At 43.0% G+C, this 15208-nt stretch overlaps 1 protein-coding gene across 2 annotated transcripts in view; it reads right to left on the bottom strand.

Annotated features, from left to right (window-relative positions):
- Window positions 1–15208, bottom strand: part of LOC121285567 (zinc finger and BTB domain-containing protein 7C) — a 288507-nt gene that overhangs the window by 144751 nt on the left and 128548 nt on the right. The window contains exon 1 of one of the 2 annotated variants that reach the window (XM_041202158.1): window positions 688–850. The exons of the other annotated variant lie outside the window; for it this stretch is intronic. The gene's annotated coding sequence lies outside the window, so the exon portion shown is untranslated. Of the gene's footprint in view, window positions 1–687; window positions 851–15208 lie in introns of those variants that run through there. 2 annotated transcript variants of the gene reach the window in all.

Raw genomic sequence — 15208 nt, 5'->3', positions numbered from 1 at the left:
TCAGGCTAGGGTTGACCCTGAAGAGAATCTTGGTTTGATACATAAGGAGCAGTGAAGGTTGCAGCAGAAGTAGATGAACGGATGGTCTCAATCTTAGTAACAAAGAAGAAACTTCACTCCAGCTCACTGGACATTGCAATGAATAACAAGTATTCTTCAGATCATTCAGTTGGCAGTTAAGATTTAACTGCTAATGCCTTAGAGTGCTAATTATGCACTACTCCAAGAGCCTGCTTAATAAAAATGCTGTGCATTTTCTTGGTGTTTTATTAGTTTCCCAAAAACTTCAGAAATGTGTTACACACAGAGAAATGCAACCACTGTTGCTACTGAGGTGAACAAGCAGATACTTACTGGAGGGGAAAAATACTCACCTCATATTTAAATACACACATTCTTATAGTGATTCCTGTCGGACACTTTCTATTTCACACTGAATTTGCTTATTCCATCTCCACCCTCAACGTTCTGGCTCCTTCCGAGAACATTATACATATATATATATATAGCTCCTGGTGTTACGAATGAGACCCACACACGGAACAATTCGGATTCATGACTTTGTATGGTTTTACCCAGATTCAGTTTTCCTTGCTTACACATAATAAAAACACTAACTTTGTTTTGCTGAGAAAATTGGCTACAAAGAAAAGGTAACATGCTGAGTAGTATATCAGAAAGACTTACAGTACAATAGGTGCCTTCAGACGACCACATGCTTCTTATTGTAGGGATCACTGGCCAGAGAGAGAGAGAGCGAGAGACGCACATGCAGTGACAGTGAGAATAGGAGTGAGAGAGACACACTGCATAAGCATGTCACAGACCAGCCTGTAATTCTCTCACCTGTCCTCCCGGCAGCAAGGGCACAGTGCCAATGACAAGAGGATAAGGGGAATGGGTTGGTCCCAGTATTTAAAAGAAACCACAGGGCGGCGGCAATAGAAAGGATAAAAAGCAGATCCTATTTTATAGGAAAATAGAAATGTTCCTTTACCCAAAATAGTTTCAAGATTTCAGATGGCAATATTTGAACTGCTACATGAGATCTTCCCACAGCTCATGGGAGAAAAAAAATGGTAGATATAATTATTCTCAAATGGCTGGATTTTAAAAAATTAGTTTAAAGTGAAAACTACACCCACACACACTACAGGGAGCACTGTGGGAAGGGCTGAAAAACATCCAAGGGAGGATTGTAGAACTGGCTTAAATCCATGGCAATTAAGGAAGGGTGTGTAAGAAGTTTATACTGTGTCGGAACACCCTCCCTCCCCTTCTATCCCCTACGCCTGGTGAATACGTCCTGTGCACAATGACCTCAGGAGAGTACCTGAAAAACAAGCACTAAATACTGAACCAAATGCAGCCTTTGAATTTCATTGTTAAATGGTGCTGCTGCTGCTTTTTAAAGACAGTACCAGTGGTACTCAGCGATTGCAGATGCTGCCAAGAAAACGCCCCTTTGCTGCCAGGCCGGTTTGAACTGGATTTCCCCACCTCTCATTCTTCTGCCAGCCCCTATAGCCCTTTGCAGCCCTTTGCATGAGAAGACAGAATTAGGAATGTGATCTAACCACATGCTAGCAGATATTAACTCACCACCACTCCCACCCCCTACTCCCCATTAACAGTCTCTCTTATTAAGCTGGAATGTTTTTTCAGCCTCTCCTACACATTTTCACACAGCTAAAGCTGTGCACTGTGGTTGTAACCCACCCAGGTTAGGAGGTGGGCAGTTCAGGGTTGGCATCATCAGTTAGAATATTAACACTTGAAGTGCCAATTTTTCTTTATATTGCAGCAAGCTGGTAGAGAGCTGCTCAGGCAGAATTTAAAGATGTTTGTGCATGTGCATAAGCCTATAAAATATTCTGGAACCAAACAATCTGGCTTTGGTTGTCAAGAGTAAATTAAAGTCTGTGGTGCTGAAAGTTCGAAAAGAGAATTTCTTTTTCCTCAGTTGGTAACCTTCTTGCCTCTGAATCAAATGGTCATGAGTCTAAACCCTCTACAAAATTGCCTTGGACTTCCCTAATGTCTCGGCCAGTGCTCCTTCATTCAACCAGAACAGCTTATCTGATCATTCATTCACGTCCTGTTTGTGGGATCTTGTTTCGTGTAAATTGGCTGCTGGGCTTGTCAATAACACTTTAGCACTTCAAGCTGCCATGTGCTTTAGGACATGTTGCAAACGTGAGAAGATGCTATGTAAGTCCAGGCTCTTATTGCTCTTTCAAAGATTCATAAAATCTTCCGGTCTAATGATTCCCACCATCTCCCTCCACCCCCACTTCGTCTTTCTAGAATTCTCCCCTTTGGCCCTGAAAGTACCAAAATCTGGATGGGTTTCAGTTCCACTGATGCAATTGACTTTGTTATGTAACCCAGACTAATATTGTTCATCTGTGAGCCAAGATAACTAATATCCATTTATTTTATCATGCGTGACATATGCACATTATTTTCTATCAGAAAACATAGAAAATGATCAACAGTAGAACCCAGGCTGGTATTTCACCCCTCCCCCAAGCACCATGCTGCTAACACCAGCTGTAGGGCACCCATCACTGCCTCAGCTGACATCCATTATTTTGGCACAAATTTGCAATTGGACCAAGAGCCCTGCTGGTATGTGTGGTCTGGTCAGTGCCATATTTAGCATTGGGAGAGCTTGGTGTAGTGCTATTGGTAAGATACTCAAACAGATTGCGCTCCACACTATGACGACACAATCCAGGTTCGAGTTAATGTGGTTAGAGGTTATCAATGCTAGACATTTTGATGTCAAGGAGCACAAATAGACATGGAGTGTTCTATGTATGAAGTCAAAAGATATGAAAAATGTCTAGAAAGTTAGAAAATGCTGTGTCAAGGGTTAGAAATATCAAATGATTTGAAATAACAACAAGAGTTTGAAAAGTCTACATGTTATTTCTCATTCCCCTTCCCATCTAACACACCAACAAATGAAGTGTCAGATAAAGGCTGGCAGGTGCATCAAGCCAATCCCAAAAAGTCATGGTGCAACTAAGCATCATGACTTTGATTATACCTTTTCAAATAAAGCCATGTAGTGAAGCTGTGAAAGGCAAAGAACCTGATTTTTTTTTAAAAAACCACACCAGATCTGGGAAGAATATTTTTTTAAATTGGAGAAATTTCTCTCCAAACCCTAAAGGCAATTGAAATGACTTTCAGGAGATCTTAGTGACAATAGATGATAGTAACTGAGGTCCAATGATTAAATAACGCCAAACTTTAAAATTTGCTCATGGCTTAATAGTGAAGAGCTGAAAGGGCATAACAGAAGACTCATGATGCAGCCAGCAATACCAGGCTGTTAATAAGGTAATGAATGCTGGTGGTCAATAGTGAACCATCAATATTCAGACAAATCACTTGAAAAAGTGGCACATTTCATTTATGAGAATTTTGAGACTTTTTGGCTCAAGAAACAAGATAAAAAGTTAGGTAATTTCCACACTATGTGCTTGAGAATAATGAAGCTACCTCCTGTGCGATTCATAATTTTTCTGTCTCAAAAACCTTTTTTAAAAATTTCCCTCCTTATGCCTGCCTCTTACTAGCTTAAGCTAATGTGTGTGTGGGTGGCCCTACTCTTTCCTATGTCCTGTTCCTTTTAAAAGCTGTTAATTGGAACTGGAGGATATTACAGATTAGGGGCAAAAAAATTGGATAGCACAGTTAATCAGCAATGGAGGTTGTAATTCGTGACCTACCATGTTGGTTCCAGTAGATAAAAGCAAGCCACCGCAGATGCTGAAAATCTGAAATTAAAAACAGAAAGTGCTGGAAAAACTCAGCAGGTCAGGCAGCATCTGTGGAGAGTTAAAATTTCAGATCCTCAGAAGAGTCATGCTGCATTCGAAACATTAACTGTTTCTCTCTCCACAGATGCTGCCAGACCTGCTTTTTCCAGCACTTTGTTTTTATTTCTGGTTCTGGTAGAGGTGGACAGCATGCAAATTTGGTGTTGCTACCTCATTTCCATGATTCCAACATGGGGCCGAGCAGCTCCCACACTGCTGGCTGCCTCTGCCCCTCTGTTGCCTCTGTGCTGAACAAGGAACTGAACAGCACTTTGTTCATAACATGTGTTGCAGCCTTCTGTTCTTAAAGACAATCTGTCTCTTTTAAAGGGAAACTGCACTGCATAACAGCAAGCTGTTGCTGAGTACTTTTGCAGCAATTCTAAGTAATAAAAATGTAACACCAAGAGAGGGAGTTTCAAGGTCATGGACATGCCTCTGGAGAAGTTACTGTTGGAGGCAGACAGGAGGAGAGATGCCAAGCTTCTGCGGCGAAGTGGGGGAGGATGGTGGATGTAGGTGACCCTCAAGGACAACCCTCAGAAAGGGCTGGGTAGCCAGGAAGGTCAATTCTCAGCATCTTTTTTTTCTAATTGTTATGATCCCAGCTGATGTTACAACTGGACAAGTCCAGGGTGGAACCCAGCTTGATAGATCCTAACTTTTATTTGTTTGTTTAAATACGTGGAGAGGGCTAGTAAACAGAGTACTGGAATCAATAATGACGTATACAGATTTGTAAGGATAACACAAGTTACAAAAGCTATCTTATATTCCAATATTCACAATAAGTACAGTCCATGTAAACCAATCAGCAACACACCACAATCTGAAACCAAGTGACAGATGCCATCCCAGACAGATGCTATGGATCTCTCCTCAACTCCCCCCACCCCAGATGCTTGTTACCCCGCGAGCCAACCAGTCGCACTGAACACCATCAAGGGTTTCCAATCTCCACTTTCCAAGAACTCGCTTTGGAAGCTTCTCCCAAACCGATGCTTTCTCTCAGAAGCCTTCTGCAAAGGTCCATAGCCAGGGTTTCGAACTCTCCTGCCAATGTTCCTCTCTCCTGGGTCACCACATGCATTCAAGCTTTCCTCCATGCACTCTCTCTCTGACTCAGCTGTCAGCAGTACACCACTGCTTCACATGCCCATTGCAAAGAGTTACAGACCTTGAGTTGCCTTTTTGGACCTTCTGATTTCTCACAAGCTTTTATATCACTTTGACTATGCTTCCTGCAGGTTGGAGCTTTAAGCTTAAGGCCGTTCTCTGCCCCTCATTCTTAACTTCACTTAACAGGACCCTTTCCAGGTTCCTGTCCTTCCTTTGACTAGAAGGTCTGCTTGGGACTCTCTCCTGTTCCACTCCCCTGGATTCTTGGGGACTTTCTTCTATAGCTTGGGCCTGGCTATTTGTCCCTTTTGCTCCTGTCTCTCTTTGGCAGTTACTTTCAACCAACTTTAGCTTGGGACTCGCTATCTGCCCCTTCTAGGTGGCTTCTGCCTGGCAGCGGTCTTCAAAGCTGAACTCAAAAACTGCTGTTTTCTAGTTTCTTCTGTGTGTCTGTGGGAGGGACCTGCCTCTCTGGACCCTTGATGCTAGGCAACAGCCCAGTTTTTCTACTCTTGTGTTTGCTTAACTTCTCTCACAGTTGTAAACTTTCATTAGAAATGCAGGCACATTTTAAAGTGAAACAAAAACTCAACTTGACCTTTTTGTAACACACAGATACAGGAATATAAATCAAACTTGAACATTATAGCTAAAACTTATTTCTAACACCCACAAATACCAATATAACTTATATAAACAAATTGCCCTCAGGAAGGTGGGGGTGAACCATCTTCTTGAACCGCTGCAGTCCATGTGGTGTAGGTACATGCACAGTACTGTTAGGAAGGGAGGTCCAGGATTCTGACCCAGTGACAGTGAAGAAACAGTGGTATAGTTCCAAGGCAGGATGGTGCATGGCTTGGAGGGGAGCTTGCAGGTGGTGCTGTTCCCCTGCATCTCCCCTTGTCCTTTGAGGTGGTAGAAGTCATGGGTTTGGAAGGTGCTGTTGAGGGAGCCTTGGTGAATTGCTACAGTGCATCTTGTACACACTGCCACCTCTGTACAATGGTGGTGGAGGGAGTGAATGTTTAAGGTGGTGGATGGGGTGCCAATCAAGTGGGCTGCTTTGTCCTGGATGATACCAAGCTTCTTGAGTGTTGTTGGAAGTGCACTCATCCAGGCAAGCGTACAGTATTCCATCACACTCCTGACTTGTGCCTTGCAGATGGTGGACAGGCTTTGGGGAGTCAGGAGGTGAATCATTCACCACAGAATTCCTAGTCCTGGGATCAGCTTCCAGAGTACCACCATCAGAGGTGCAACAGTGATGAATTTTGCACTATCCTAAGGGTCCACACCTAAAACATCAACTTGCCTGTTCTTTCTAGCAATATTACCTAACCTAATGAATGTTTTCAATATTTTTTGTTTTAGGTTCAGATTTCCAGCACCTCCAGATTTTTTTTGGTACAAATGTTTGTTATACTGTTCGTTATGGGCCCAACAGCATCTAGAGATCTTGGGAGCTACCTCTTAACGAAGGCAGACATAGACAACAAAATTCATCATTGCCTCCAATGTGCCAGCTCAGCCTTTGGCCAACAGAGCAAAAGAGTATTTGAGAACCAAGTTCCTGTATGCTTTGGAAACTTAGACGACCTAAAGCAGGCACCTGAAAGCACTGGAGAAGTACCACCAGTGGCACCTTTGTAAGATCCTCCAAATTTGGTGGCAAGAAACGCTGTCCAACAACAGCATCCTCTCCCAAGCCAACTTGCTCAGCATTAAGATGCTAATCATTCAAAAGCAGCTCCACTATGTGGGACATTTGCTCGTATGCAGACGCCCAAAGCAATTGCTCTACTCAGAACTTGGTCATAGCAGGAGTCTTCCAGGGAAGAACATTTTAGGGATGCCCTCAAAGCATCCCTGAACAGATGAAACATACCTGTCAACTGATGAGAGACTCTGGTTTGTGACTGACCAAAATAGATAAGACTCATTCAGGAAGGCACCGAACACATCGAAAGACTTCATTGGGAACGCACAAAGGCAAAGTCGTGACATCAGAGAGAATGCACAAACATCCAAACAACCAACAATCCAGCACTTCAAGCACCACCTGCCCCTCATGTGGCAGAGCCTGCAGATGACGCATCGGACTTACCAGTCATTTCAGAACCAATTTAGTTGGAGTGGAAGCAAGTCATCCAGGATCCCAAAGGACTGCCTAAGATCAGCATTTAGAGATGCTTGGGTGTAGGGACGGACAAAATCTATCACTGACGCATTACAAGGAGAATGAGGTAAAACTCTAATTTTAATTTTAAAACTACTTGTTGCTTGACCACTCCTGCTTTGGTGTTGAGATGGCTCCAAGATGACATGTTGAGGTGACTGGAACTGAGTCAATTTTCTGTGGCAGACATGGTAACTTGATACCAGTCGTCTGGGGGGTTGTTGTTGGTGGGCAAGCCACAAAGCATAAGCTTAGCTTAACTCACAAATGAGAAGACCTAAGATGAAAGGAAAACACTTTTTGCAAGAATCTAGCTAAATTCAAAAGAACGAGAGCCACATCAGTATTCATAAACTCACAGGATCCTTTAACAGCTAAAGGAAAAAAGGAATCTCTTCATAAAATTCGAGAGTTCACATATTGCAATAACAAGTTAACTGAAAAGTTTTCTGATCCATTATTAGATGCACAGCTAGCGCCAATAGAACTCCACTCTTAACAACAGTTATTTCCTCCTGATAAAGAAGAAACTACAACAACTATCTTCAGTTGGCACATTCACAATATAATGTAACTGAGTGCAGGAAAGTGATATGAGAAATCATGACTGGGACTCTAAAGCAATGCCCCGAGACACAAGACAGCACTGCCACTGTGTATACTTATACACAAATAGTGGATACTAACTGTGATGTGACTTAAGGCAGGGCAATATTAACATTACTGCCAGGATTTTCCAGCTGTACATTGAAGTCTCTTCTGAAGTCTTTCGGTCCTTGGTTTAAATTGAGTCCAGATTGATGTGCAACTAAAGAAGTTTGTGTCTGTGGGTGATAAGGGTCCTATGTGAAATAACTTAACGACTTTCAAACCAACTCCTGGAATCAGCTGTTGGCATACCATCCTTAGAGGAAATAAAAATTATTTCACATAGGACCCTTATAACCCACAGGGGCAAACTTCTTGCATATCAATCTGGACTCAATTTAAACCAAGATTTCAGAAGAGACTTCAGTGCACAGCTGGAAAATAACTGGGAGGAATGTTAATATGTCCTGCCTTAAGTCACATCACAGTTACTATCCACTATTTGTGTGTCAGTATACAAAACGACCAGTTCATTCACACCAGGTTGTACAAGTTCATTCACACCAGGTTGTACAAGCTCTGGAAACATTGCTAACGACAAGAAATAGACTTTGATCTATTCAAAAGACTGGTTATCTTATGCTGTTAACATGTCAACTATCTAAAGAGGTTAATCGTAAATTAATATAACCAATTTATTTCAATCACAGACATTGATCACAGACAATTATTTGGATACTGAATGTTTAAGTTTAAACATTGATAACCATGATTCTAAGATCAAAAAGAATTGGTAGCTCATGACTTTATGTCTGCCATTTTCTTCTGCTAGATTAAGACAGAGTTAATTCATTTCATCAGCAGCTTGTGCAGACCCTGATGAAAGTTTGGAAATATAACCCTAACCAGTTCATGCAAAATAATTTGATGAACCAAATTTAGGTATAATTAATTCAAGAGGCGTAGATTGGATGACAAATCCCAGACCTCTCCTTAATAACAAGTTAAGGCTTAAGGATACATCCAGTGACTTTGATGAATATTCTTGTCAGGGTATTGATTCTAATCTTCTAAAGGGGCTTTGGAACATTGGAGTAGTTCTAGAATTAGGAAATACAATCTTCAGGATATTGTAAACTTGAGAGATTCAAAGAGCTGGAAGTGAGAAGTCCATGATGGGAACTGGGGAGTGGGGTGAGTTACTGACATCCAGTGTGTCAAGGATTTGATCAATTTGGAAGCTAGAATAGCGGTGTGGGGCATTGGTGTTATCTGACGGCACTGGGAAAGAGTGGGATTTAGCAGCTCAGTAGTTTATGGGGAGGTGAATGAGCCGAAACTACATTTGGTTCCTCCCTATCAGTTCTCAAAACCCCATTGCATTCCTGTTTGCTCCTTAAGCCTCAAAAAGGGATCAGATCAGGAAAGGCAATGGCGTAGTGGTATTGTCGTGGGACTTGTAATCCAGAAACCCAGGGTAATGCTCTGGGGACCTGGGTTCGAATCCCACATTGGCCAATGGTGGAATTTGAATTCAATAAAATTCTGGAATTGTCGATTGTTGTAAAAACACACCCATCTGGTTCACTAATGTCTTTTAGGGAAAGAAATCTGTTGTCTACATGTGACTCCAGACCTACAGCAATGTGGTTGACTCTCCTAGAAAGCCACTCAGTTGTAACAAAACGCTACAAATACACAAAACAGGAATGAAACCAGACAGACCACCTAGGCACCGGAAACGACAATGGCAATTGCAGCCCGGTCGACCCTGCAACGTCCTCCTTACTAACATCTGGGGGCTCGTACCAAGATTGGGAGAGCTGACTCACAGACTGGTCAAGCAACAGCCTGACATTGTCATCCTCATGGAATCATAACTTACAGATACTCTACCATCACCATCCCTAGGCAGGACAGGCCCAGCAGAGGTGGCTGCTTGGTGGTATCCATGAGGCACTGTGGGCCATCAGCAGCAGTACTTGAACACAATCTGTAACCTCAAGGCCTGGCATATCCCCCACTCTATCATTACCATCAAACCAGAGTTTCAACCCTGGTTCAATGAAAAGTGCAGGAGGGCATGTCAGGAGCAGCACCAGGCATACCTAAAAATGAGGTGTGAACCTGGTGAAGCTATAAAACAGGACTACCTGCATGCCAAACAGCATAAGCAGCAAGTGATAGACAGAGCTGAGCGATCCCACAAACAACACATCAGATCTAAGCTCTGCAGTCCTGCCACATCCAGTTGTGAATGGTGGTGGACAATTAAACAACTCACTGGAGGAGGTGGCTCCACAAATATCCCCATCCTCAATGATGGAGGAGCGCAGCACAGCAGTGCAAAAGATAAGGCTGAATCATTCGCAACAATCTTCAGCCAGAAGTGCGGTGTAGATGATCCATCTCGGCCTCCTCCGGAGGTCCCCAGCATCGCAGATGCCAGTCTCAGCCAATTCTATTCACTCCACGTGATATCAAGAATCAGTTGAAGGCACTGGATACTGCAAAGGCTATGGGCCCTGACAATATTCTGGCAAGTATTGAAGATTTGTGCTCCAGAACTTGCCGCACCCCTAGCCAAGCTGTTCCAGTACAGCTACAACACTGGCATCTACCAGGCTATGTGGAAAATTGCCCAGGTATGTCCTGTATAAAAAAATCAGGACAAATCCAACCTGGCCAATTACAGCCCCATCAGTCTACTCTCCATCATCAGGAAAGTAATGGAAGGGATCATTAAAAGTGCTATCAAGCGACACTTGCTTAACAATAACCTGCTCACTGATGCTCAGTTTAGGTTCCGCCAGGACCATGCAGCTCCTGACCTTGTTAAGGCCTTAGTTCAAACATGGACAAAAGAGCTGAACTCCCGAGGTGAGGTGAGAGTGACTGTCCTTGACATCAAGGCAGCATTTGACCGAGTGTGGCATCAAGGAGCCCTCGCAAAACTGCAGTCAATGGAAATCAGGGGGAAAACTCTCCATTGGTTGGAGCCATACCTAGCACAAAGGAATATGGTTGTGGTTGTTGGTCAGTCATCTCAGCTCCAGGACATCACTGCAGGAGTTCCTCAGGATAGTGTCCTAGGCCCAATCATCTTCAGCTGCTTCATTAAAGACCTTCCTTCCATCATAAGGTCAGAAGTGGAGATGTTCGCTGATGAATGCACAATGTCCAGCGCCATTTGTGACTCCTAAGACACTGAAGCAGTCCATGCCCAAATGCAGCAAGACCTGGACAATATCCAGGCTTGGGCTGACAAGTGGCAAGTAACATTTATGGCACACAAGTGTCAGGCAATGACCATCTCCAACAGGAGAGAATCCAACCATTGCCCCTTGATGTTCAATGGCATTACCATCACTGAATCCCCCACTATCAACATCCTGGGGGTTACCATTGACCAGAAATTGAATTGGACTAGCCATATAAACACTGTGGCTACAAGAACAGGTCAGAGGCTAGGAATTGTGCTATGATTAACTCACCTCCTGACTCCTCAAAGCCTGTCAACCATCTACAAGGCACAAGACAGGAGTGTGATGGAATACTCTCCACTTGTCTGGATGAGTGCAGCTCCCACAGCACTGAAGAAGCTGGACACCGTCCAGGACAAAGCAGTCCGCTTGATTGGCACTATATCCACAAACATTCACTCCCTCCACCACCAACGCACAGTGGCAGCAGTGTGTACCATCTACAAGATGCACTGCGGGAATTCACCAAGGCTCATTCGACAGCACCTTCCAAACCCACGATCACTACCACCTAGAAGGACAAGGGCAACAGATAGATGGGAATAGCACCACCTGGAAGTTCCCCTCCAAGCCACTCACCATCCTGACTTAGAAATATATCACCGTTCCTCCACTGTCGCTGGGTGAAAATCCTGGAACTTCCTCCCTAACCTACACCACATGGGCTGCAGTGGTTCAAGAAGGCAGCTCACCACCACCTTCTCAAGGGCAACTAGGGATGGGCAATAAATGCTGGCCTAGCCAGCGAAGCCCACAACCCATGAATGAATAAATTTTAAAAAAGGAGTTTTTAAGCTCTGAATTTTCAAGTGAAATTATGAATTGTGACTAAAAAAATGCAATATGTCTTCAATAAACAATGTTTATTTTATTTACTTTTCCAACCATCAACAAGATAGTCATGAATGCTTCTGGTCACAGGTGCTATCAGTTCATGATAGCAAAACACAAATTCCTAACCTATACATTATTAAAAAGTTGCATACTTCTGTCACACCTTCTGCCCATAAACTGTAACACCTGTCAATATTTCTAATGGATAAACCTCAAATGAACATGTCCACATTTCACTGCCATAGTTGGCCAATAAATCAACAGAATCACCTAAAATGATTTTTGAAAACAAACCTTCATCCACCATTTTTTCCTCTCAGTCACTGAAATTTCTGGCTTTAACAATACAGCTAACTTGGAAATATTACGTTTGGTACCCACAGCCAAATCATTGATATATATTGTGAACAGCTGGGGCCCAAGTACTGATACTTGCAGTACCCCACAAGTACAAGGGCTGTAAAGGCTGGGTTATTAAGTATATTCAAGGCTGAGATAGACAAATTTTTAATCAGTCGGGGAATCAAGGGTTAGGTGGAAAAGGCAGGAAAGTGGAGTTGAGGATCAGATCAGCCATGATCTCATTGAATGGCAGAGCAGACTCAATGGGCCGAATGGCCTACTTCTACTCCTGTGTCTCATGGTCTTATTGAGCTGGAGGCCGAGCTGCAGACACTTTAGCATATCAGGGAGGGGAAAATTACCTTGACACTTTATTCCAGGAGGCGGTCACACCCCTTAGGATAGACTCACGGACAGGAGGGTGTGGCTGAAAGTGAGTCAGGTAAGGGGACTCAGAGGGAAGGAGGGGGGAGCCTCAGCCCTTGCAATTGTCTGAAAGGTTTGGAGGTTTTTCAGCTTGTTTAGATAAGAGTGAGGCTTCAGGGTGGATGAGCTAACTGGTCATGGCACTGTGGGGTAGGAAGCCATTCAAGAGGGGGAGTAAGTGGTAGTAGGGGACAATATAGTCTGAGGGATTGACACCATTCTATACATTAAAGAGCGGGAGTCCAGACAGCTGTGTTGCTTGCCTGGTGCCAGGGTTCAGGACATCTGCTCAGGGCTGCAGAGGAACTTGCAGTTGAAGGGGGAATGACCCAGTTATTGTGGTCCATGCTGGTAACAACCACATAGGCAAGACAAGGGAGGAGGATCTGCAAAGTCAGTTGGTGCCAAAGCTTGGCACCAAATTAAGAAGCAGAACCTCAAAGGTCACAATCTCTGAATACTACTTGAGCCACGTGCAAATTGGCATACAGCAAAATCAAATCAGGGAGATAAATGCATGGCTCAAAGCCTAGTGTGGGAGAAGTGGGTTCCTGTTCATGGAGCACTGGCACCAATACTGGGACAAGTGGGATCTGTACTGTTGGAATAGTCTATACTTGAATCGTGCTGGGACTGGTGTTCTTGCAAGCCCCAAAACTAGGGGATTAGGGAGGTTTTTAAACTAACTAGTGGGGACAAGGGTACAAATTTGGGCAGATATGGTAAATCAAAGAGTAGAGACAAGGCAAAAGAGAAAGATATTATTATGGGAAATGAAAAACAGACCATGATAGGAAGGGATGGAGAGTTCAAATCTAACAATAAATCACAGAACAGACTAGAGGTTATAAAAAGATCAAACTGAGGACTCTCTGAATGCATGAAGCATTAGAAACAAAGCAGATGAACTGAGAGCATACACACAAATATAAGTAAGTATGATTTGATAGCCATTACAGAGACTTGGCTGCAGGAGGACATGGATTGGGACCTGAATATCAAAGGGCATAGGACACTTAATGAGGACAGGAAGCAAGGAAAAGGTGGGGTGGTGGGGGTGGCTCTGTTAGTTGATTATGGTATTAGCACAATAGAGAGGGATGACCTAAGTTCAGGAAACCAGGATGTGGAAACTGTTTGGGTGGAGATGAGAAATGGTAAAGCAAGAAGTCACTTGTGGGAGTAATATACAGGCCCCGACTTGCAGTATAGAGTACAAAAGAAGTGATAATGGGAGCTTATCAAAAAGATACAGCAATAATCATGGGGGATTTTAATCTACATATAGATTAGAAAAATCTGATGGACAAAGGTAGCATGGATGAGGAGTTCATAGAATGTTTTCGGAATAGTTTCTTTGAACAACACATTCTGGAGCCAACCAGAGAACAGGCTATATTAGACTTGGTATTGAGCAACCAGATAGGATTAATTGATAACCTCATAGTTAGGCACCCCTAGGTAGCAGCGATCATAATATGATTGAATATTACATTCATTTTGAGGGAGAAACAAGTGCGTCCAAGATGAGTATGTTAAACTTAAGTAAGGGCAATTATGGGGGCATGAAATCAGAGCTAGCTAAAGTGAACTGATATATAAGGTTAAGGGACAGGTCAATAGATGTTCAGTGGCAGACATTTAAAGGGATATTTCAGAATACACAGAATATATACATTCCAATGAGAAAGAAAAATTCCAAGAGGAGGGCCCAGCACCAGTAGTTAACTAAAAAAGTTAAAGACAGTATCAAACTTAAAGAAAAAACATATAACTAGGCAAAGACAGGTGGCAGTCAGAAGATTGGAAAGGATATGAACAGCAGCAAAGAATGACAAAAAGATTATTACGGAGCGAATAATTAGAGTATAAGAGAAAGCTACCAAGTAATATAAAGAGTTTCTACAGATATTAAAATAAGAAAAGAGTTAACAAAGTGAGCATTGGTCCTATAGAGAATGTGGCTGGGGAATTGATAATGGAAATTAGGGAGATGGCAGATGAACTAAACAGGTATTTTGCTTCAGTGTTCACTATTGGGGAGTTGAGGGCTTTGAGAAGTTGGCATGAAAGAGGAGTTGAGGCCTGGGGCAGATCAGCCATGATCTAATTGAATGTCGGGGCAGGTTTGAGGGGACGAATGGCTTACTCTTGCTCCTATTTCTTATGTTCTTATAGAGGACACAAGTAACAACCCAGAAATAGCTGTACGTTAGGAAATGGAAAGGAGGGAAAATAACAATCACTGGGAATAATAGTAACCACATGGTAGAATGGAGCATAAAGGAAGGAATAATAGGAGCTTGTCAGAAAGGCAGAATTGATAATGGACAACGAGGAAATGGCAGATGAATTGAACAAGTGTTTTGCATCAGATACAAGTAACACCCCAGAAGCAGCTGTAAATCAGGAAATGGAAGGGAGGGAGGAACTCAGGAAAATTATAATCACCAGAGAAGTGGTACTGAGTAAATTGTTGGAGCTGCGGGCTGACAAGTGCCCGGGTCCTGATGAACTTCATCCGAGGGTCTTACAAGAAGTGGCTAGTGAGATGGTTGATGTATTAATTTTAAATTTTCCGCAACTCCTAGTTTCGGGGAAGGTCACATTAGATTGGAAGATAG

Source organism: Carcharodon carcharias, chromosome 1 (assembly GCF_017639515.1).
Source record: "Carcharodon carcharias isolate sCarCar2 chromosome 1, sCarCar2.pri, whole genome shotgun sequence".
Classification (NCBI taxonomy): Eukaryota; Metazoa; Chordata; class Chondrichthyes; order Lamniformes; family Lamnidae; genus Carcharodon; species Carcharodon carcharias.
Note: the sequence above shows the minus strand (reverse complement) of the source record. Positions and strands in the feature narration are given on the sequence as shown.